General features: G+C 43.1%; 2 long non-coding RNA genes across 6 annotated transcripts in view; one reads left to right on the top strand and one right to left on the bottom strand.

The window, feature by feature from the left end:
* Positions 1 to 24,489, top strand: part of LOC139186445 (uncharacterized) — a 173,996-nt gene that overhangs the window by 93,436 nt on the left and 56,071 nt on the right. For all 5 annotated transcript variants that reach the window (XR_011569998.1, XR_011569999.1, XR_011570001.1 and 2 more), the window contains exon 3: positions 1 to 24,489. This exon is cut by the window's right edge and continues 14,799 nt beyond it. This is a non-coding gene — a long non-coding RNA (uncharacterized lncRNA).
* The window catches only part of LOC109568135 (uncharacterized), a 44,514-nt gene that overhangs the window by 18,053 nt on the left and 1,972 nt on the right, over positions 1 to 24,489 (bottom strand). The window contains exons 2-3 of the long non-coding RNA XR_002182209.2: positions 10,527 to 10,711; positions 4,939 to 6,260 (exon numbers count right to left, since the gene is read on the bottom strand). This is a non-coding gene — a long non-coding RNA (uncharacterized lncRNA). The remainder of the gene's footprint in view (positions 1 to 4,938; positions 6,261 to 10,526; positions 10,712 to 24,489) is intronic.

Here is a 24,489-nt window from a genome sequence, read left to right on the forward strand (position 1 = left end):
ACTGCCTGCATCTGAGTAGTGAGTGGGTCAGAGGACAACTTCCAAAGATGGGAGAAGGCACACCAATGAGTGTTCCAAGCCAGCCTCTTCTGGAGCCGGTGCTGTGTGGGAGCAGGAGGGCTGAGAGGAGCAACTCCACGTTCAAGGTCAGGAGGGGCGGCTGTGAGGAGATACCCCTCGTCCAAGGTAAGGAGCAATGGCTGCGCTTTGCTGGAGCAGCCGTGAAGAGATACCCCATGTCCAAGGTAAGAGAAACGCAAGTAAGACGGTAGGTGTTGCGGGAGGCACCAGAGGGCAACACACAAACCATAATCACAGAAAACTAGTCAATCTAATCACATGGACCACAGCCTTGTCTAACTCAATGAAACTAAGCCATGCCCTGTGGGGCCACCCAAGATGGGCAGGTCATGGTGGAGAGGTCTGACAGAATGTGGTCCACTGGAGAAGGGAATGGCAAACCACTTCAGTATTCTTGCCTTGAGAACCCCATGAACAGTATGAAAAGGCAAAATGATAGGATACTGAAAGAGGAACTCCCCAGGTTGGTAGGTGCCCAATATGCTACTGGAGATCAGTGGAAAAATAACTCCAGAAAGAATGAAGGGATGGAGCCAAAGCAAAAACAATACCTAGCTGTGCATGTGACTGGTGATAGAAGCAAGGTCCGATGCTGTAAAGAGCAATATTGCATAGGAACCTGGAATGTTAGGTCCATGAATCAAGGCAAATTGAAAGTGGCCAAAGAAGAGATGGCAAGAGTTAATGTCAACACACTAGGAATCAGCAAACAAAAACGGACTGGAATGGGTGAATTTAACTCAGATAACCATTATATCTACTACTGTGGGCAGGAATCCCTTAGAAGAAATGGAATAGCCATCATGGTCAACAAAAGAGTCCAAAATGCAGTACTTGGATGCAATCTCAAAAATGAAAGAATGATCTCTGTTTGTTTCCAAGGCAAACCATTCAATATCACAGTAATCCAAGTCTATGTCCCAACCAGTAATGCTGAAGAAGCTGAAGTTGAATGATTCTATGAAGACCTACAAGACCTTTTAGAACTAACACCCAAAAAAGATGTCCTTTTCATTATAGGGGACTGGAATGCAAAAGCAGGAAGTCAAGAAACACCTGGAGTAACAGGCAAATTTTGCCTTGGAATATGGAATGAAGCAGGGCAAAGACTAATAGAGTTTTGCCAAGAGAACGCACTGGTCATAGCAAACACCCTCTTCCAACAATACAAGAGAAGACTCTACACATGGACATCACCAGATAGTCAACACAGAAATCAGATTGATTATATTCTTTGCAGCCGAAGATGGAGAAGCTCTATACAGTCAGCAAAAACAAGACCAGGAGCTGACTGTGGCTCAGATCATGAACTCCTTATTGCCAAATTCAGACTTAAATTGAAGAAAGTAGGGAAAACCACTAGACCATTCAGGTATGACCTAAATCAAATCCCTTATGATTATACAGTGGAAGTGAGAAATAGATTTAAGAGACTAGATCTGATAGATAGAGTGCCTGATGGACTATGGACGGAGGTTTGTGACATTGTACAGGAGACAGGGATCAAGACCATCCCCATGAAAAAGAAATGCAAAAAAGCAAAATGGCTGTCTTACAAATAGCTGTGAAAAGAAGAGAAGCGAACAGCAAAGGAAAAAAGGAGCATCTGAATGTAGAGTTCCAAAGGATAGCACGGAGAGATAAGAAAGCCTTCCTCAGCGATCAATGCAAAGAAATAGAGGAAAACAACAGAATGTGAAAGGCTAGATATCTCTTTAAGAAAATTAGAGATACCAAGGGAACATTTTATGCAAAGATGGGCTTGATAAAGGACAGAAATGGTACGGACCTAAAAGAAGCAGAAGATATTAAGAAGAGGTGGCAAGAATACACTGAAGAACTGTACAAAAAAGATCTTCATGACCCAGATAATCATGATGGTGTCATTACTCATCTAGAGCCAGACATCCTGGAATGTGAAGTCAAGTGGGCCTTAGGAAGCATCACTACAAACAAAGCTAGTGGAGGTGATAGAATTCCAGTTGAGCTATTTCAAATCCTGGAAGATGATGCTATGAAAGTGCTGCATTCAATATGCCAGCAAATTTGGAAAACTCAGCAGTGGCCACAGGACTGGAAAAGTTCAGTTTTCATTCCAATCCCAAAGAAAGGCAATGCCAAAGAATGCTCAAACTACCGCACAATGGCACTCATCTCACACGCTAGTAAAGTAATGCTCAAAATTCTCCAAGCCAGGCTTCAGCAATACGTGAACCATGAACTTCCAGATGTTCAAGCTGGTTTTAGAAAAGGCAGAGGAACAGAGATCAAATTGCCAACATCTGCTGGATCATTGAAAAAGCAAGAGAGTTCCAGAAAAACATCTATTTCTGCTTTATTGACTATGCCAAAGCCTTTGACTGTGTGGATCACAATAAACTGTGGAAAATTCTGAAAGAGATGGGAATACCAGACCACCTGACCTGCCTTGAGAGAAATCTATATGCAGATCAGGAAGCAACAGTTAGAACTGGACATGGAACAACAGACTGGTTCCAAATAGGAAAAGGAGTTCGTCAGGGTTGTATATTGTCACCCTGCTTATTTAACTTATATGCAGAGTACATCATGAGAAACGCTGGGCTGGAAGAAGCACAAGCTGGAATCAAGATTACCGGGAGAAATATCAATAACCTCAGATATGCAGATGACACCACCCTTATGGCAGAAAGTGAAGAGAAACTAAAAAGCCTCTTGATGAAAGTGAAAGAGGAGAGTGAAAAAGTTGGCTTAAAGCTCAATATTCAGAAAACGAAGATCATGGCATCCGGTCCCATCACTTCATGGGAAATAGATGGGGAAACAGTGGAAACAGTGTCAGACTTTATTTTTTTGGGCTCCAAAATCACTGCTGATGGTGATTACAGCCATGAAATTAAAAGACGCTTACTACTTGGAAGGAAAGTTATGACCAACCTAGATAGCATATTCAAAAGCAGAGACATTACTTTGCCAACAAAGGTCCATCTAGTCAAGGCTATGGTTTTTCCAGTGGTCATGTATGGATGTGAGAGGTGGACTGTGAAGAAGGCTGAGTGCCAAAGAATTGATGCTTTTGAACTGTGGTGTTGGAGAAGACTCTTGAGAGTCCCTTGGACTGCAAGGAGATCCAACCAGTCCATTCTGAAGGAGATCAGCCCTGGGATTTCTTTGGAAGGAATGATGCTGAAGCTGAAACTCCAGTACTTTGGCCACCTCATGCGAAGAGTTGACTCATTGGAAAAGACTCTGATGTTGGGAGGGATTGGGGGCAGGAGGAGAAGGGGACGACAGAGGATGAGATGGCTGGATGGCATCACCGACTCGATGGACATGAGTTTGGGTGAACTCCGGGAGTTGGTGATGGACAGGGAGGCCTGGCGTGCTGCGATTCATGGGGTTGCAAAGAGTCGGACACAACTGAGCGACTGCACTGAACTGAACTGCCAGTCTCCAGTGAGTGTGGCAGTAGGAGCACAAAGCCTGGGCCCAGGAATCACCCAGGTCCCATCTGACCTGGCTTTGCTATTCACAAGCTCTGTAAGTCTGGATCAAAAAATTCATGAATGGTCGTGTGGCTTAAGCATCAAAGCCTAGAAGTGGGAGGAAATCAGGCAGGAGAGACAGAGGGTGATTGAACTGAAGTAGCACGCTAGGAATTCCACAGACCAATGTGAGTTCTCCTCTGCTTTGTGTACCCCTGAGTTGTGGGTACCTGGGACAGCACTGCCGTGGAAAACAGCTGACGGATGAGATACTGACTCTTCAATTTCATGAACCTGTACCGTGGCAGCTATTAGGAAAACAATTTGTGCATCTCTATCTTGCCCACTTGGGCTTCCCTGGTGGCTCAGATGGTAAAGAATCTTGCCCAGGAATTCTATGTGACTTGGACAAAGGGGCCAAATCTTGTTCTATTTTACACGCTCACAATACCTAATACCTAATAGATACATGCTTATATACTCCTAAGAATTAAGAACTTACTAGATCCGTGCTCATATGCACTTAAGAGTTGAGTCAGACTGCTAATAAATTTTAAATTAAATGTTCTCTATTCATATAGATAAACGTAAATGTGAATGAAACCATCTGTTTAGTAGAATATTTATAAACTTTCTCACCTTGTGTCTTTAGTAAATCTCTTCAGAAATAGATCCACTAATTTTAAATATAAGATAAAACAGGCTCAAGAGAAATCTTAACAATGCTGTCAACTACAGCAGATGTCAGATCCTGCCCAAAGCTTCTCCATATTCAGCCCTAGGTGAGCCAGTCCTGCAGCCCCCAAATGCAAGCTCCTCCCACTCCTCGCTGAGGGCTTTCTCTGGCCTCCAGTTGGCTGAGGAGTCAGGCAGATGTGTGGGGGAGTCCACGTCCCCTGAGGCAGCCTTCAGCAGATGACTGACAGTTCATGGTCATTGTAGAAGGGAGCGTCCATGGCCCATAGTGCCATTCTCCTCAATAACGCATTTTTGTTGGCTCCCTTGCTCCACTGTAACCCCCCACCTCCCGCCACTCCCCTGCCAGTGCCTCTGGCATCACCAACCAAGTTAACTACCTGCACTGAATCTGTGTCTCGGGGTCTGCTTCTGTGACCACAAGTCAAGGACCACCTGTGGCCACTGGAAGCCGAAAGAGGCAGGGCCGGGTTCTCCCCAGCCTTTGGAGGGAGCCCAGTCCGGTTTACACCTTGGTTTAAGCCCTCAGACGTTGAGCTTCTACCTCCAGAACTGTAGGAATTCATTTCTGTTGTTTAAAGTCACCAAACGTGTGGTCGTTTGCTATGGCAGCCCCAGGAAATGACTTATTCTGTAACTTTTACAGAGAGTAAGTCATTCCTTTTAGGAAAACCGAAGCAGCTTAAGAAGTGCTTACCTCTCTTAGATGCAGGATGTAATTCCAGTTTTGAAGTGGAAACTTACACATTCAGAAGTAGTTACTTGAGGCAGATAACATTGTTCTGCTGCATAAAACCCTCCAGTGGGTTGCATCCAACTGAGACTAAAATCCTATCTCACTGGGCTACAAAGGGCTACATAGCTCCTCCCGCCTCTCTACCTCCTCTTGTCCACACTCTTCGGCCACATAGACCTTCCTTCAAATCCTGAACAAGACTTAGAGCCACTGCACTAGCCTTGTCTTCAGCCTGGAACCCTGTCTCCCTGATGACTGCACAACTGACCCCTCCTCTTCCTTCAGACCTCAGACGCCAGCTCTTGAGAGATGCCTTCCTGGGTTCCTCTCTGAAGTCCCCATCAGATAGCTCAGTTGTAGTTCTCTGTGGAGCACAGTTTGGTATCTTTGGCTTCTTCCAGTAATCATGCTTTGCTCAATTCTTTCTCCTCCTGGACTGCAGGTTCCTCTACAGGTTCGAACCTTATCTGTGTGCTTCACTGTGAAAGTGAAAGTGTTAGTTGCTCAGCCATGTCTGACTCTTTGCGACCCCGTGGACTGTAGCCCTCCAGGTTCCTCTGTCCATGGAATTCTCCAGGCAAGAACGCTTCATGGTTTGCCATTCTCTTCTCCAGGGAATCTTCCCACCCTGGGATTGAACCCCGGTCTCCTGCATTGTAGGCGGATTCTTTACCATCTGAACCACCAGAAAAATCATTCCCCCAATATTAGAACAGGTTCCAGCATAGAGTCAGGTTTTAACAAGTATTTGTAAGTGGGTAAATAAAAGAATATTCAAATTCTGGTGGAGATGCAGTTTAGTGGCTTTTATTGTTTCCTCTTCAATAATCGTTGTAAACCCAGATTGCTGTCATGAAGATATATGGCAAACCTCAGTGAGAGAATGCTTGGCTCATCCACAGGGCTCAGACCCTGACGATTCTGCCACAGGGAACTGTGGCCCAGCATGGACAGATTGGCTGATTTTTTTATTTAACAAGACATACTCCAAATCCAGGTTCTCATATGAGGCCACCAGTTTTTTAAACATTGTCTCAAAATATTTTAAATACTCTTTGAGTCAAATGAAGTATGTCTGCCAGTCAAATTCAGCCCAAGAATCTATTGTGCTGTGTCTCTTCTTCAGCCTTCCCGAGCTTCCAGGACAGTAAGAGGTAGATACTGGATATGTTGAACTGCCAGCTTATCAGAATTTATCAAGGGAAGGAAAGGAGAGCTGTTTCAGGAACCCACATACATGTAGAAACACAGGGCCTAATGAGAATATCCATGTTGGCACCATCCTAAAAATAAAAAAAGGAAAAAAATGAGAGCAAAAGATCACAGCTTGGAATAGGCCAGGCCTACAGTCAGACTCCAGCACCCAGGAAACAGCCTTCTCATTGTGAGGTGTTGCTGGTCAGTGAAGCAAAGCCCAGGGGTAACTGTGGATGCCAGAGCACTAAGTCCTCAGCTTGTGGTTTTAAGGCAAGAAGCCCTGCCTAGACCTTGCTGCAGGGCACTCTCTCCATAATGTGCACCACGTGTTTACTCTTTATGAATATACTTCATTCAAACACATGTTTCTCCCTTCTTCCTGGGATTTCTGATGACAAGTGTTACTGATCCACCCGGGAGGTGCCCGGCATGTTCTCAGAGTTTCAGACCCAGTCTGTGATTGCTTCTCTTTCATATGAGACAGAAATTTAGATCAGATGAAGTCCCTGACATCCCCCAGCTCAGTATGGAACGGGGGAAAGACCCTGGTCAGAGTCTCAGCTTTTCTGGTTATTACGAGGTGACCACAGACAGGTCAGGTGACCCTCTCTGGCTCTCGGCCTCCAAATCTGTAGAAAAAGGGAGCTAGTGATGACGGGGCCTGCAGACCCCTTCCTGTGTGACAGTCTTGGTTTGCATGACTGCGTTTCATAGGTGGTGCCTCCTGCTCCTTTAGGGATCTCTTAACTCCAGTACTATTGCCTGGAAAAGCCCATGGACAGAGGAGCCTGGAGGGCTACAGTCTATGGGGTCGCAAAGAGTCGGACACGACTGAGCAACTTCACTTTCACTTTCCCTTTATGGAATTCCAGGATGCCCAACACACCTGTAAGAGTGGAAGGAGCAGGAAGTGCAAGGACCCAAAAAGGAGATCATGGATGGGCTTCCTCCGTGCTCTCATGTGACCAGATCAAGCTGATGGAGAGCAAACTCTGACACCTCTTTGAACCAGGGCCTCAGAGCCACATGCATCTCTTGGAAGGGAAAGAACATTGTTCTGGACAATTCTGGGAAAGATGCTGAGGAAGATTATTTTTGATCACAGACAAACTCAAAATATATTTGCTTCTTATTTCCTTGAATAAATGATTCATGGAATGCATGCATTTTAAGAAGTTGAATGCTTTGGGGTTGTTTTCCTGGAACCCTCCATTTCTGAACAGTCTCTAAAGACCAGTAATAAATATACACAGCTGCACAGCTAAGTGATCATGAGCATGCCCTTACGTGTCTATTGCATTTGCTTTAGGAAAATTCATTAATAAATAAACATTTTCCATAAACATGCCAGATAAAACAAAGGTAATGAGATTCACTTTTAACAAGTCGATACTAAGAATAACAAATGATGACTTTTTAGGGGATTTTCCTGTAAGTTTCCTGAAAGCCTCATAAATCTCTTCCTTCACCTCCTTTTTTCCCTGACTATATTCTCCTGACTGAAAATACCCTCCTACAATGAAAAATCCACAGTCAATTACACAGAGTTACAGAAAAGACGGTGAGAATGTGGAAAATAGCAAATAATCCTGGGAGAGTCTTCTTCATGTTCAAGTTCTCTTAATGCGCCCAAATGATCCAAGGCTGCAACCTCATGTCTTTTCTCAGGGTGACTGGTGTGGGATCAGCAGCCAGGGGTGTAGTGTGATGTCAGGAGACTTAGAAGTGCTTTGTGCTGGAATGACTTCCCCCACTGACACAGGCTTCCCTGGTGGCTAAAGAATCTGCCTCTGATGCAGGAGATCCAGGTTCAATTCCTGGATTGGGAAGATCCCCTAGGGAAGGGAATGGCAACCACTCCAGTATACTTGCCTGGAGAATTCCATGGACAGAGGAGCCTGGTGGGCTACAGTGCACGTGGCTGCACTCTTGGACACAACTGAGCAACTAACACCGGCTTCTGTGTCTACAGCCCCTACTGTGTCTGGCACATCCTGAGAATTCAGATGAATGAATTACTAGAGTCTGAATTGGCCAAGGTACAGGGTGACGTTTGTTTTGGCCAACAAAGTGTATGCAGCGGTCTCTGGGATGAAGGGAATCCAACCAGGCTTCCATAGCTTGATATACATATTCTCTAAAATAGTCATGGAGAGAGCAAAGATTTGGAATCTTACAGACTTTGTTGAGTCCAAGGTCTACATATACAAACAAGTTGTGTGAGCCTGCATGAGAGATTTAAAATCCTTAAGCCTACATTAAAAAATTTTTTTTATTTTTGGCTGTGCCGCATGGTGAATGGGCTCTTAGTTTCTTGACCAGTGTTTGAACCCGCTCTCCCTGCACTGGAAGCTTAGAGTCTTAACCACTGGACCACCAGGGAATCTCCTCAAGCTTATATTTTATTCTTATCCATCAAGGACTATAATATTCACTAAATCACAGGATGGTTGAGGAACAGAATAAAATATGTAAATTATCTAGCACAGCATTGAACACAGCTGATGCTCAATGTATGTTTAGGTTTTCCTCTCAACTCACCCCTATACACTAACCCCTTGGCTCTGATCCCTTTTCTTTTAATTCATATTCCTCAAGTAACCCAAGTAGGAAAAAAAGGTGCTTAACAACATACACAGAACATTTTTCTCTTATTAAGCTCATTGCATGGTGATTTATCAAAGTTTGTATTATCTGTTTTGCAACTCGGAGTTTAGAATCTGGAAAAAGGAACCATTCTAAGCCACAAAGAATTTCTATCTATAAAAAGTTTGAAGATGTGTATTCACCTTTTTCAAGGCTAGCTCTTGTTTGGTAAAAAGTCTCTAAGTATTCCTTTAATTTTATAGATCTAAAGGAAGATACTCTGTTATTTTTCCTAGTATTTGGACATAACCATTGACATGAACGCAGTTGTAATATTGAGAAGATAATTTGCTTGAAGAACTGAAACATTACTAGAATTAATTGAGCCAAGGCCATTTAAGAATTTCTTGCCTTTTGGTGGGGGATATTGAGGAAAGGGTTCTGTCAATGTCTCTCAGCTCTGTGTAACTTCAGAGGGCAGTGTGCTCTGGAAATTGTGGAAAACCTAGGTTGGAGACTTAGCACAAGATAGAAAGAAACTGTATTTCCTACCAGACCATTCTTCCCACCAGAAGAGACTGCATGGAAAACACCTGGCCAGGGTTTGGCACAGCCCAGCATGGACTTGGTATCAACTATCATGAAGGACATTACTAATGAATAAATAATCCAAAAGAAACTGATATCAAGCTGTTACACACCTGTGTGTAAGAATGGGCTGTCTCTATGGGTAGTGGATATTTCTCTGGCTAGTTATTGAGAAAAGAGAGTCAATTCTGGGACAGGAATCAAGGGCTCTGGAGTGGACCTTAGCCTAGGATGTGGACAGAACATCTGTTTTCTCCCTGAGCCTCATGATAGCTGGGCGCCGACCATCCTGGGGGGCAATCCGTGGAGGAGGACCAGTTCTGGAGATTTGGCAGAGCTTGCACAGGTGGAGCCATGAAGAATCAGCACACAGAGCAATGTCCAGAAGCAGTAAGGTCACTGGTGCCATGGCTCTCAGAGAAGTTGCTGCCCAAGAGCACAAGGACCCACGGAGAGCACACACCACAGGGTAAAACCTCTTCACATGTAAGCCGAGGTTCAAGCCAACACTGGGTTATAAACAATCTAAGCACAGGACATATTCAGCTTGGGCTCGGATATTTTGCTTACGCACAGATTATGTCCCTCACCGTGCTCATCTCAATTCATTTGGTTGAGGTAGTTTCCAAACCAGTTTTAAAGAGCAGAATCTGAATGGATTGAAAACTTCCATACCTACTCACCAAACCTGGCATCCCTCATCAGCCGAGCCAGTGAGCAAACCTGGAATTCTTGTGCTTGCTTTGACAAGGCTTTTTTCTGCATTATGCCTTTAACACAAAAATTATGAAAGGGAAAAAGTGTGTGGAGTCCAGTCCAGCTATGATATTATTTATTCACCAGATACAAATTATATCTCCATTATAAGTACAATCCTGAATTGTGCTTTAGTGGCAAGACTGGTTCTATGTTTTATTGGTGGAGGAAGCCCCTGAGATCTCTGCAACCCGTGGCTCGTTTGGAAAGCAGGACGCTTCTGTGAGGCTGTTCACCCTCTGCCTGATCACATTTCCAGACGCCACCCCAGCGAACAAGGCAGAAAGAAAATCACCAGAGGCATATCCAATGCACAAGATAAACAGAAGCTACTGGAAAGACGTGTAGGATCAGTAACGAGGCAAAAAAAAAAAAAAAAAGAACCGTAGCACCCAGTTGGAACAAGGGAAGAAATCACTCACCGCTCAGCAGGAGAATCACTGCACTTCACCCGGGCAGGTGAACTGGGCATGTTTGCCTGTTAAATCATTACTGGGATTTAAAGAACCTGCATGAAGCAAGGCCACAGATTGATTTGCGTGCTATTTATAATTCCTTAACAGTTTGATGTTTTGCAGTCAGAAAAATAGATCACAGGAATGATTCACTGAAAAAAAAAAAAAGAAACATATATATTTAGTTCTCTCTGCTGAATAAAATGGCACAACCACCTTTTGCATTTTTCCCCATACCATGAAAATGTGTTTTCATTATGCATCACATTATATAAAACGTGGTGCTGAGAGGATTCCTGCTTCCCTCACCAGGCAGGAGTGGAGAAAACAGCCTGAGTATGGAAATTGGGCCTCCCACAAACCATGCTTGGGGGCCCATCCAAGACTCAGAGGGGAGACCAGCGTCATGAGCCCAAGGGCCTTCAGACGCTCTTCAGAGGGCCTGGAGACCAGGAAAGAGGTGTTCAAATTGCCCTTAAACCCTGTCTCTAGAGAGCTCGGCCTGGGCCCCTTCACGAGAAGGGTGGAGGTCAAATTCATGTATGATCCTGAACCCCTGTCTGCCACCTAGGAAGCTACAAGCTGACCACTGGCCCTGGCTCTGCGGCAGGAATTCCTGTCCTTTACCGGGGGATCACCTGGAATAGGAGTCGATTCCATTTTACAATGAAGCACGTTTGTTCTCTTACCCCAGATCTGAAGGACAATCTAGCTACATTTTCAAACTATTGCTTCTGGAGAGAGTTGAAGAATCCTGTAGAGGTATATAATCTCCCGTTTGAGGAACAGTAGGTCTGGTTTCCTGGTGGCTCAGATGGTAAAGAATTGCCTGCGAGACAGGAGACCTAGGTTTGATTCCTGGGTTGGGAAGATCCCCTGGAGAAGAGAATGGCTACCCACTCCAATATTCTTGTCTGGAGAATTCCATGGACAGAGGAGCCTGGTGGGGCTAACAGTCCATGGCCTGGCAGAGCTACACAATCCATGGGGTCGTAAAGAGGCTGGACACGACTGAGTGACTAAGCACACACGGACATCTGCCAACCAGGAGCTGGCTTCAGGGAAAGTGTGTGTTCTCAATCACCCAGGACCATCACTGGCACTTTCTGTCCATTTCCCTGGGCCACACTGCTCCATTTGACACTGGGAACCTTCCAAAGCTGAGCAATTCCTCAATGCTGGTTGAACTCAAGCAAAGAAAACTGAACCTCCCCCCTACGCCTCTCCGCCCACTGAAGGCCTCTCATTGGTGGCTCTCTAATATATTGAAACGTCCTCATTAGGCTATACATCTCTTGAGGTATGAGTTTTTGTTTATTCACGTGCATCTATTTCCCATAGTCTGGAACATGACGTTGCACACCTACTAGGGTGTGACTGCTATTTATTGATTGATTGATGGAGGCCTTCGACTAATTCAGACATTCACATGCAAACTTCCTCTGCATTGTCTGGAAGCCCATAGGCCAGACAGAGTTCAGCTCACTCATTTTCTTTCTGCTCTTTCAGCATCACATCCAGAAACCAGATATTTGGAGCACTGATTCTATCCTTGACATCAGAATACCTTCATTTCCACAGCAAATCTATGAATGCCCTTCTCTCTTGTGCTCATGCTCAGTCGCTCAGTTATGTCCAACTCTTTGCAACCCCACGGACTGTAGCCTGCTAGGCTCCTCCGTCCGTGGGGTTCTCCAGGCAAGAATACTGCAGTGGGTTGTCATTTCCTCCTCAAGGGAATCTTTCCGACCCAGGGATAGAACCCGTGTCTCCTACGTCTCTAGCGTTGCAGGTGGATTCTTTCACTCCCTAACCACAGGGAAGCCCTTGTCTTCTTCTCTCTGGCATTTCACAATAAGAACCCTAACTAGTAATAATTCATTTGTTATGCCCTGTGCTAAAGAAAGCAATGCCCTTCTGGAAGGTGTATGTGTTTTAAAGAAGGGATCCCCAACCTCCTGGATCTCATGCCTAATGATCAGAGGTGGAGCTGATGTAACAATAATAGAAATAAAATGCATAATAAATGTAATGCACTTGAATCATCCTGAAACCAACCCTCCACCACCCCAGTCCATGGAAAAATTGTCTTCCACAAAACTGTTTCCTGGTGCCAAAAATGTTGGGGACTACTGTTTTAAAGAACATAGGCTAAGTGAAATGACCTTGATTTATCGAAATTAGAGTCCAGAAAGCAAACAGGACTCATCCCACATGGGACTAAGCTTGCAATTGTTTCTCAGAAATAGATAAGTTCTGGAACAAATCTAATTACTTGATGTCTAACCTGCCAGTTTCAATAGGTCACCCTTCATTACTTTAGAGCATCTTAAATTCACAAGACAAGTGGAAATGCTAAAGTTCTGAACATCATGATTACTCACAAAATAGTTTACTATAGGAAGCTTGTAACTGAGCAATGCAAATTTTTCTATCCATTTTTCTGATTCTATAAATTTTTCTGATCCTTTTTTAGTTTAAAAGTAGAAACAGAACATCTATATGGGCCTCAAATGCCAATATGTTGAAGCAAGGATTTTGCCTCAAAATCATATAGTACATGAAAATTTAAAATAGTGTTACTAGAAAATCACTAGCACACAATTGTATCAATCATTTCTGTCTTTGATCTCTGAGATGTTTCGTCTTGTCACATATTTTTAAAAGTTAGGAAGTTTTCACCAGTGTTATATAATGGGAAAGAAGGAAACATTTGAAACTAAGGAGCCAAGGTTAAAGTCTTGTTCTGATAATTTTCTAGCTGTATAACTTGGGACACATCCTTGAATGCTCATAGCTCCATTTTCCTGTTCTGTAAAATGTGAAAAATAATACCTATTTCATAAGATAGCTGTGAGCGTTAAGTCAGATAATAAATGTGGGAATGATTAAATAGAGCACTCTGTACACTAGAAATTATTGCACCATCATCACTTTTCTTCATTTGAAAAGTCATAGTGCCAATGTATGCATGGCCCTAAATTAGGTATCTTAATAGATCAAGAAAGAATCCCATTAAAAAAACATTGTATTTTAATTAGCATATTTTATAATTCACTGGAACACTATCTCTAACACTCAAGGACACTGGTTTTACATTAACTAATATAGTTCAAACATTCAAAGCACTTAGCTCCTGAGGATCCTGTCTAGAAAGTTTGACATGGTCACCTAAGAGTAATTAAATGAATGAGCAGTAGCACCAGCAGTAAGAGGCCTCCTCGTCTTGCCAGGTGGTTGGTTTTTGATGTGTAAATTTACCCTGGGCTCTTCTTTGTCTGGTCCTTTGATACTGAGAGAAAGGCCTACTTTATGAAGAAACCACTTCAAAGTTGTCTCAGAAAGATAAGAATAGCATATTTTTTTTCCCAAACATTTATTTTGAATTGAAGGAAAATTGCTTCACAACGTTGTGTTGGCCTCTGCCGTACATCAGCATGAATCAGCCTTAGGTACACATGTGTCTCCTCCCTCTTCAGCCTCCCTCTCACCTCCCACCCGATCCCACCCCTCTAGGTTGTTACAGAGGCCCAGTTTGAGTTCCCTGAGTCACACAGAAAATTCCTATTGGTTATCTATTTTACACATGGTGGTGTATATGCTTGGAGAAGGCAATGGCACCCCACTCCAGTACTTTTGCCTGGAAAATCCCATGGACGGAGGAGCCTGGTAGGCTGCAGTCCATGGGGTCACTAAGAGTTGGACATGACTGAGCGACACCACTTTCACTTTTCACTTTCCTGCACTGGAGAAGGAAATGGCGACCCACTCCAGTGTTCTTGCCTGGAGAACTCCAGGGACGGGGGAGCCCGGTGGGCTTCCGTCTATGGGGTTGCACAGAGTCGGACACGACTGAAGCGACTTAGCAGCAGCAGTGTATATGCTTCCATGTTACTTTCTCCGTTCATCCCACCCTCTCCTTCCTCCCACTGCCAGCGTCCGTAAGTCTGTTCTCTGTGTCTGCGTCTCCACTGTTGCCCTGTATCAATAGGTTCATCAGTCCCATCTTTCTAGATTCCGTATATAGAGAGTAGCATATATTTTTTCAAGTGTAGGAGGAAAAGCATTTATTGATCATGCATATCAAGACTAAGAAATCCAAGGTTTTTTAAGGAAAATGCTTTGTAAAACTTAAAAAAAATACATCTATTTACTTGGCTGTGCCAGGTCTTAGTTGTGGTACATGGGATCTAACTCCCTGACCAAGGAACAAACCTGGACCCCCTGCATCGGGAGCAGAGTCTTAGCCACTGGACCACCACAGAAGTCCCTGTAAAGCTTCTCTAAGAAAGAAACTGCTATGAGAGAATAAAAGAAAATTATATCTCAAAAAAGAGGGACAAAGTAAGAAAGGCTATGTACTCACTGTGTAGAATAACTTTATATGCAGAATCTTTGGAACAGTGTTTATACCCTTTGCTTTTTTGGTTTTTTGAACTTCTCTAATGAGACATTATGAGGGTTTTTTTAAATTATCAGTTCAAGATGGTGGAAGAATAAGATGAGGACACCACTTTCTCCCCCACAAATTCATCAAAAGATCATTTGAATGCTGAGCAACTTCCACAAAACAACTTCTGAACACTGGCGCAGGACACCAGGCACCCAGAAGGCAGTCCATTCTCTTCAAAAGGAGGTGAAAGTGAAAGGTACTCAATCATGTCTGACTCTTTGCAACCCAGGCCAGAATTCCGGAGTGGGAAGCCTTTCCCTTCTCCAGGGGATCTTCCCAACCCAGGGATCAAACCCAGGTCTCCCACATGGCAGGCAGATTCTTTACCAGCTGAGCCACAAGGGAAGCCCCATCAAAAGGAGGTAGGGCAAAATATAAAAGACAAAAAGAGAGACAAAAGAGTTAGGGATGGAGACCTGTCCTGGGGAGGGAGTTGTGAAGGAGGAGAAGTTTTCACACAGCAGGAAACCCTCTCACAGGTGGATCTGTGGGGAGTTTTGGAATCTCAGAAGGCAACATAACCTGGAAAAAAAGAAAAACCCACAGAATACATGCCTAACCACAACTGCAGAAAAGAGAATTTTCCTGTGAAAGGCTCTAACCTAACAAGCTAACATGCAGCCTGGCCCACTCACAGAACAAAGGACTGAGCAAATACCAAAGGAGAGCTAGCCAGCTGCATACCGGCCCCTGCCCACCCAGAGGCAGAGAGGCAGGCTTGCAACAGCCAGAGCCAGAAGGCAAGGGGCTGCTGCAATCTCAGCCCCAGAGATGCAGGCATCTTCAACCAAACCATGAGGAGGCTCCCAGCTGCTAACCACATCTTCCTGAGATCCTGGGTGGCTGACATCTGCCAGGAGGGTCACAGCCTGAGATCAGCTCTCCAGAGGAGACACACAGCACACCTGAGACAGTGCTCTCATGGGGCACCTGTAAAACCGAGCAGCCGGGACCACGGAGGTGACTAAGATGCATGGCCCACCTAGGACAGTGCACTTGCCAAGCACCTGGTTGTCTGAGCTGCTCAGATCCGGGAAGGGCACAAAATGCACACCCAACCCACAGAGACTGAGCCAGAATTGTGTCTGAGTGTCTCCTGTGGAAGTACCAGAGCAGTGGCCTGCTGCAGGGACAGGGGCTCTGGGTGCAGCAGACCTGGGTATGGCATAAGCCCTCTTGGAGGAGGTCGCCATTTACCCCACCATAGAACCAACAGAACTTACACAGGACTGGGGAAACAGACTCTTGGAGGGCACAAACAAAACCTTGTGCACACCAGGACCCAGGAGAAAGGAGCAGTGATCCCACAAGAAACTGATCCAGACATGCCCATGAGTGTCCAGGAGTCTCTGGCAGAGGCGTATGTCAGCGGTGGCCTGCTGCAGGGTTGGGGCACTGAGTGCAGCAGTGCCTGCAGCGGACCTTTTGAAGGAAGTTGCCATTATCTTCATTACCTCCACCATCCTTTGGCCTCAGGTCAAGCAACAGGGAGGGAACACAGCCCTGCCCATCAATAGAAAATTGGATTAAAGATTTATTGAACATGGCCCCGCCAATCAGAACAAGAACCAGTTTCCCCCCCAGTCAGTCTCTCCCATCAGGAAGCTTCCATAAGCCTCTTAACCCTATCCATCAGAGGGCAGGCAGAATGAAAACCACAGTCACAGAAAATTAACCAAATTGATCACATGGACCACAGCCTTGTCTAGCTCAATGAAACTATGAGCCATGCTGAGTAGGGCCACCCAAGACAGGTTATGGCAAAGAGTTCTGACAAAACGTGGTCCCCTGGAGAAGGGAATTGTAAACCACTTCAGTATTCTTGCCTTGAGAACCCCATGAAAAATATGAAAAGGCCAAAAGTATGACACTGAAAGATGAACTCCCCCCCCCCCCCAGGTTGGTGGGTGCCCAAAATACTACTGGAGAAGAGTGGAGAAAAAATTTCAGAAAGAATGAAGAGACAGAGCCAAAGCAAAAACAATGCCCAGTTGTGGATGTGATGGGTGATGGAGTAAGTCCAAAGCTGTAAAGAACAACATTGCATAGGAACCTGGAATGTTAGGGCCATGAATCAAGGCAAACAGGAGATGGCAAGAGTGAACATCGACATTTTATGACTCAGTGAACTAAAACAGACTGGAATGGGTGAATTTAACTCAGATGACCATTATATCTACTACTGTGGGCAAGAATCCCTCAGAAGAAATGGAGTAGCCATCATAGTTAACAAAAGAGTCTGAAATGCAGTACTTGGATGCAATCTCAAAAATGGCAGAATAATCTCTGTTCATTTCCAAGGCAAACCATTCAGTATTACAGTATTCCAAGTCTATGCCCTGACCAGTAATGCTGAAGAAGCTGAAGTTGAACGGTTCTATGAAGACCTACAAGACATTCTGGAACTAATACCCAAAAAAGATGTCCTCTTCATTCTAGGGGACTGGAATGCAAAAGTAGGAAGTCAAGAGCTACTGGGAGTAACAGGCAAATTTGGCCTTGGAATACAAAACGAAGCAGGTCAAAGGGTAACAAGAGTTTTGCCAAAAGAACGCACTGGTCATAGCAAATACCTCTTCCAACAACACAAGAGAAGACTCTACACATGGACATCACCAGACAGTCAACACCAAAATCAGATTGATTATATTCTTTACAGCCAAAGATGGAGAAATTCTATACAGTCAGCAAAAACAAGACCAGGAGCTGACATGGCTCAGATTATGAACTCATTATTGCAACATTCAGACTTAAATTGAAGAAAGTAGGGAAAACTACTTGACAATTCAGGTATGACCTAAATCAAATCCCTTATGATTATACAGTAGAAGTGACAAACAGATTCAAGGGATTAGATCTGATAGACAGAATGCCTGAAGAACTATGGACAGAGGTTCGTGACATTGTACAGGAGGCAGTGATCAAGACCATCCCCAAGAAAAAGAAATACAAAAAAGCAAAATGGTTGTCTTAGGAGGCCTTACAGATAGCTGAGAAAAGAAGAGAAGCTAAAGGCAAAGGAGAAAAGAAAAGATATACCCATTTGAATGCAGAGCTCCAAAGAATAGTAAGGAGAGATAAGAAAGCCTTCCTCAGCGATCAGTGCAAAGAAATAGAGGAAAACAATAGAATGAGAAAGACTAAAGGTCTCTTCAAGAAAATTAGAAATACCAAGGGAACATTTCATGCAAAGATAAGATCAACAAAGGACAGAAATGGTATGGACCTAACAAAAGCAGAAGATATTAAGAAGAGGTGGCGAGAATACACAGAACTATTACAAAAAAATATCTTCATGACCCAGATAACCATGATGGTGTGATCACTCACGTAGAGCCAGACATCCTGGAATGCAAAGTCAAGTGGGCCTTAGGAAGCATCGCTCTGTACAAAGCTAGTGGAGGTGATGGAATTCCAGTTGAGCTGTTTCAAATACTAAAAGATGATGCCATGAAAGTGCTGCACTCATTATGTCAGCAAATATGGAAAACTCAGCAGTGGCCACAGGACTGGAAAATGTCAGTTTTCATTCCAATCCCAAGGAAAGGCAATGCCAAAGAATGTTCAAACTACCACATAATTGCACTCGTCTCACATGCTAGCAAAGTAATACTCAAAATTCTCCAAGCCAGGCTTCAACAATACATGAACCGTGAGTTTCCAGATGTTCAAGCTGGATTTAGAAAAGGCAGAGGAACCAGAGATCAAATTGCCAACATCTACTGGATCATTGAAAAAGCAAGAGAGTTCCAGAAAAACATCTACTTTTGCTTTTTTGACCATGCCAAAGCCTTTGACTTCGGAAATTCTGGATGGAAATACCAGACCACCTGACCTGCCTCCTGAGAAATCTGTATCCAGGCCAGGAAGCAACAGTTAGAACTGGACATGGAACAACAGACTGGTTCCAAATTGGGAAAGGAGTATGTCAAGGCTATATATTGTCACCCTGCTTATTTAACTTACATGCAGAGTACATCATGCGAAATGCCGGGTTGGAGGAAGCACACGCTGGAATCAAGATTGCTTGGAGAAATATCAATAACCTCAGATATGTAGATGACACCACCATGATGGCACAAAGTGAAGAGGAACTAAAGAGCTTCTTGATGAAAGTGAAAGAAGAGAGTGAAAAGTTGGCTTAAAACTCAACATTCAGAAAACTAAGATCATGGCATCTGGTCCCCATGGCAAAAAGATGGGGAAACTATGGAAACAGTGACAGACTTTATTTTCTTGGGCTCCAAAATCACTGCAGATGGTGACTGCAGCCATGAAATTAAAAGACGCTTACTCCTTGGAAGAAAAGCTATGACCAACCTAGAGAGTATATTAAAAACCGGAGAGATTACTTTACCAACAAAGGTCCATCTAGTCAAAGCTATGGTTTTTCCAGTAGTCATGTATGGATGTGAGAGTTTGGCTATAAAGAAAGCTGAGCACTGAAGAATTGATGCTTTTGAACTGTCGTGTTGGAGAAGTCTCTTGAAAGTCCCTTGGACTGCAAGGATATCCAATCAGTCCATCCTAAAGGAAATCAGTCCTGAATATTCACTGGAAGGACTGATGCTGAAACTGAAACTCTAATACTTTGGCCACCTGATGAGAAGAACCAACTTATTGGAAAAGACCCTGATTTGGGAAAGATTGAAGGCAGGAGGAGAAGGGGATGACAGAGGTTGAGTTGGTTGAATGGCATCACCGACACAATGGACATGAATTTGAGTAAACTCCAGGAGTTGGTGATGGACAAGGAAGCCTGGCATGCTGTAGTCCATGTGGTTGCAAAGAGTCAGATGTGACTGAGCAACTGAACTGAACTGAAGGAAAGTTTTAAAAAAATATTTTCCACTATCTTATTTGATGGCAAAAGGGAAAGACAGCAAATCAAAGGAATATTGTAAAATTACAGACTATAGTTGAATATATCCAATGACCTGATAGGTTTTTCCAAGGTTGTTGCTCAATTGCTCAGTCGTGTCTGATTATTTTCGACCCCATGGACTGCAGCACACCAGGCTTCCCTGTCCTTCACCATGTCCTGGAGCTTTCTCAAACTCATGTCCATCGAGTCAGTGATGCAATCCAACCATCTCATCCTCTGTTGTCCCCTTCTCCTCCTGCCTTCAATCTTTCCCAGCATCAGGGTCTTTTCCAAACAGTTGGTTCTTCCCATAAGGTAGCCAAAGTATTGGAGTTTCAGCTTCAGCATCAGTCCTTCCAATGAATATTCAGAGTTGATTTCCTTAAGGATTGACTGGCTGGATCTCCTTGCAGTCCAAGGAACTCTCAGGAGTCTTCTCCAACACCACATTTCAAAAGCATCAGTTCTTCAGCACTCAGATTTCTTTATGGTCCAACTTTCACATCCATACATGACTACTGGAAAAACCATAGCTTTGACTAGACGGACCTTTGTTGGCAAGGTACTGGCTCTGCTTTTTTTTTTTTGGCTCTGCTTTTTAATATGCCGTCTAGGTTTGTCATAGAGGTAAATTTTATTTAATTCTACTGAGTCTTATTGAGCTGTTCAAACCAGAACTGTGTGTTAAATTGTATTTCTTTATTTGCTTATCATCACAATTCAATAATAGTTAATAATAAGAGTTACTGTGTATCATCATTTACAATGGGCCACACCCTATGTTAGCATCTTTACCTACATTATGGCTTTAAATCTCCAAAATGGCCTTTGAAGTACACACCATTCATATTCATACTTTCTAGCACAAAAAATCACTTCATGGGAAATAGATGGGGAGACAGTGGAAACAGTGTCAGACTTTATTTTTTTGGCTCCAAAATCACTGCAGATGGTGACTGCAGCCATGAAATTAAAAGATGCTTACTCCTTGAAAGGAAAGTTATGACCAACCTAGATAGCATATTCAAAAGCAGAGACATTACTTTGCCAACAAAGGTCCATCTAGTCAAGGCTATGGTTTTTCCTGTGGTCACGTATGGATGTGAAAGTTGGACTGTGAAGAAAGCTGAGTGCCAAAGAATTGATGCTTTTGAACTGTGGTGTTGGAGAAGACCCTTGAGAGTCCCTTGGACTGCAAGGAGATCCAACCTGTCCATTCTAAAGGAGATCAGTCCTGGGTGTTCTTTGGAAGGAATGATGCTAAAGCTGAAACTCCAGTACTTTGGCCACCTCATGCGAAGAGTTGACTCATTGGAAAAGACTCTGATGCTGGGAGGGATTGGGGGCAGGAGGAGAAAGGGATGACAGAGGATGAGATGGCTGGATGGCATCACTGACTCGATGGATGTGAGTCTGGGTGAACTCCGGGAGTTGGTGATAGACAGGGAGGCCTGGCGTGCTGCAATTCATGGGATTGCAAAGAGTTGGACACGACTGAGTGACTGAACTGACTGACTGCCTGAGCACAAAAAATTAAGTGATCATACCTAAGGTCACACATCCAATAAGAGGAAGATTCCAGGTCACATCAGTAGCAATGCCAACAACCTATCACTTAGCACATATGGTGCTACCAAATGCAGAAAGTGCTTATTGGATATTAGCTGATTACAGTTTTGATTGAATATAATGAAAATATACTGACTTATAAAATGTTATCTGCCACATCACTGTATTTTTATAGATTTGAGTTAAAAAATTTGAAGTTATATTGCATGTATAATATTTGATTAAATAGTTTCAGATAACCAAACTAAGCCTAGACTAGGAAACTTGCACCTAGCTCTAATAAGTAATCTATATTCTGACATCATTTTACTTTTGAACAGCTAAATTACGTAGGGGACTAGAATCCCAGAAAAGGTTCTGAGGAGACTCTCTCCCATGCTTAACATGCAATGATTAAAGGGTGAAATAGCCCTAAGCTTGAATTCCCTCACAGCTTAGGTTATGCCCTAAACATTACATTTATGCTGTAATTTTGTTTCATTTTGGTGTAAAGAAAGGAACTGTTACAGGCAATGCCTATTGAGCTGTTGTGGTCAAATATTTATTAAAAAGACCATATTGATTTGCAGATTATGACTGACCACATATGAACCCTTCTTTCCAGTGACATTCTTATTTAAGGTATTGATTAAGGGCTTTTCATGCAGAAAGCATTTCTCTTGTCAGTTCAGTTATGCTGGCTTTTGTAATAAGCTAATTTGATTTCCTTTTTTAACCTTTGTTTGATTAGGGGAACGACATTTGCATTAAAATTCAAGAGAGATGAAGTCTGCCATCGATCTTGACTTCCTCATGGACCTCTTGTACTGAGCGAAAGATGATTTAGAGAATGTCAAGAGTCTTGGAACAACCATAATGAGAGAGGGAAAAAAATCACTTCAGACTTACACACCAGAAAGGGCTTATTTGACAGAAAGGGCAATTGCATTTGGTGGATATATTTTAGAGAAATCAAATTCAGGAAGTTTAATTTTGTTCTTAGGGCAAGTCATGAAGAAAGCTGTAAGATGAACTGCCGTTAATAAAGTACTCTCTAGTTAAACCAAAACATTTCCAAACCACTGAAGAGGTTAAGCAAAACATGTATATTGTTACTTGCCGCAAAGGAGGAAGAAGAGTAAATTCTAATATTTCTTTATAAACATGTTCCTGGTAAAATACTAACCTCAAACAAGTTTGTGGTTAAATAGAGTTAATCCTTTTCATACTGTTCATGGGGTTCTCAAGGCAAAAAAGAAAGAAAGCTTAGCACCAAAGAATTGATGCTTTTGAACTGTGCTGTTGGAGAAGATTCTCGAGAGTCCCTTAGACTGCAAGGAGATCAAACCAGTCAATCGTAAAGAGAATCAGTCCTGAATATTCATCGGAAGAACTGATGCTGAAGCTGAAACTCCAATACTTTGGCCACCTGATGTGAAGAACTGAATCTTTGGAAAAGATCCTGGTGCTGGGAAAGATTGAAGGCAGGAGGAGAAGGGGATGACAGAGGATGAGATAGATGGCATCACCAACTCAATGGACATGAGTTTGAGCAAGCTCAGGGAGTTGGTGATGGACAGGGAAGTCTAATGTGCTGCAGTCCATGGTATCGCAAAGAGTTGGACACAACTGAGCAACTAAACTGAGAGTTAATCCCCTATTGCTGTCCCTGAGAATTGTGGAGATAAAACCCACATCAGTTCAAGTCCTCCACTGACGTTGTTGTTATTGTTCAGTCGCTCAGTCATGTCTGACTCTTTGTGACCCATGGACTGCAGCACACCAGGCTTCCCTGTCTTTCTCCATCTCCAGGAACTTGCTCAAACTCATGTCCATTGAAGTCGATGATGCCATCCAACCATCTCATCCTCTGTCGCCCCCTTCTCCTCCTGCCCTCAGTCTTTCCCAGCATCAGAGTCTTTTCCAATGAGTCAGCTCCCCCAGGCTTAATCAGTCTTCTTTCATAATAACACTCAAAGATATGTGCAACTTCTTACAGTTGCCTTTGACTCTGGATCCTTTTCCTAGGGAGGAAATCAATGTATTTTGTGGCTTCAATAGCTTAGTTCCATTACTTATTCCTGAAATCTCCAAAGATCTCTATTTGGATCTTTTCTGGCAATGAAGACTCTTTCCATTTTATAAGGAGTTTCACTGGGCTGGGGATTTTTAGTTCAAGAGAAATTGAATGATGAACCTAAAATGAACCTAGGAATGTATTAAATGCTCAGTGGAATACATGGAAACTGTATCACATGGGCCCACCCATTCCTTCTACAATAGCGACTCAGAATGTTTTTCAGCTGACACAATGTAGGAGTTAGAAAAATCAAAAGACAAGAAAGGGGAAAAACTTGCAAGCAATTGGTTGCAAAATTTCTGGTTCCCAATAAAATTGGAAACTCTCTTTGCTCAATTGGGTAAATTCTCATGATTCTAGGTCACTTGGAAGAACTTTGAGGGTCAGCAGGTCTTTGCTAACTTCTTTTTCTCTGGAAAAGTCATTGAGTATATTTACTGAAAGTAACTTTCCATTTTCCATTGTTCTGCCAGAGGTGATTCATCTCCAGTCCCCAGTTTCCCAATTTTATAGCTTAAAGTTGTGGCTTGACTCTTTTTATATTAATTCTTAAATTAATGTAAATTGATATATTTCTCCTTTAAAATAAGATAAGCTAAGATACTAGGAAATCAACTTCTTAAAAACCCAATTCAATTTGGAAGTATATAGTTGACTTTTGGCCTATGGCATTAAAGGTAAATTTAATGCTTCCTTTCTTCTGTGAGTAATATTACACAATTATACACATTTTAAGGACTGCAGATAAAATATGATTATTCAGAGAAAGACCGATGTTCAGCTGCTATCTGTGGTTCTACAGCAATAATTAGATTCTAATTAGGAAAGAATAAGAACCAATGAACACCAGGAGAAGAAAGGACTGTAAAGAAGGTACGACCTTGTCTTGTTATAGATGAGGAAATTTGGTCAAAGAGAGGGAACTGCCAAGTGAAATATTTCCAAATTAATAAAATAAGACAACTACAATTTACTTTCAAATTCC

Source organism: Bos indicus, chromosome 13 (assembly GCF_029378745.1).
Source record: "Bos indicus isolate NIAB-ARS_2022 breed Sahiwal x Tharparkar chromosome 13, NIAB-ARS_B.indTharparkar_mat_pri_1.0, whole genome shotgun sequence".
NCBI lineage: Eukaryota > Metazoa > Chordata > Mammalia > Artiodactyla > Bovidae > Bos > Bos indicus.